Source organism: Arachis duranensis, chromosome 7, assembly GCF_000817695.3.
Source record: "Arachis duranensis cultivar V14167 chromosome 7, aradu.V14167.gnm2.J7QH, whole genome shotgun sequence".
In the NCBI taxonomy this organism is placed as follows: domain Eukaryota; kingdom Viridiplantae; phylum Streptophyta; class Magnoliopsida; order Fabales; family Fabaceae; genus Arachis; species Arachis duranensis.
In genome coordinates this window covers 38,775,482-38,775,734 of record NC_029778.3, presented here as the reverse complement: position 1 = coordinate 38,775,734, position 253 = coordinate 38,775,482, and positions in this window count along the sequence as shown.

Genomic DNA, 253 nt, shown 5'->3' with positions numbered 1-253 from the left:
CTCTCAAAGTCTGAATGGATGGCAAAATGCATCCAACAGTACTAAAGAGGCAGCTTCTGAAAAAGCTTATGATCCTGAGAACCCTGCAATAGCAGAGGTAAATTACATGGGTGAACCTTATGGAAACACCTATAATTCATCATGGAGAAATCATCCAAATTTCTCATGGAAGGATCAACAAAAGCCTCAACAAGGCTTTAACAATGGTGGACGCAATAGGCTGAGCAATGCAAGCCTTTTCCATCATCTTCTC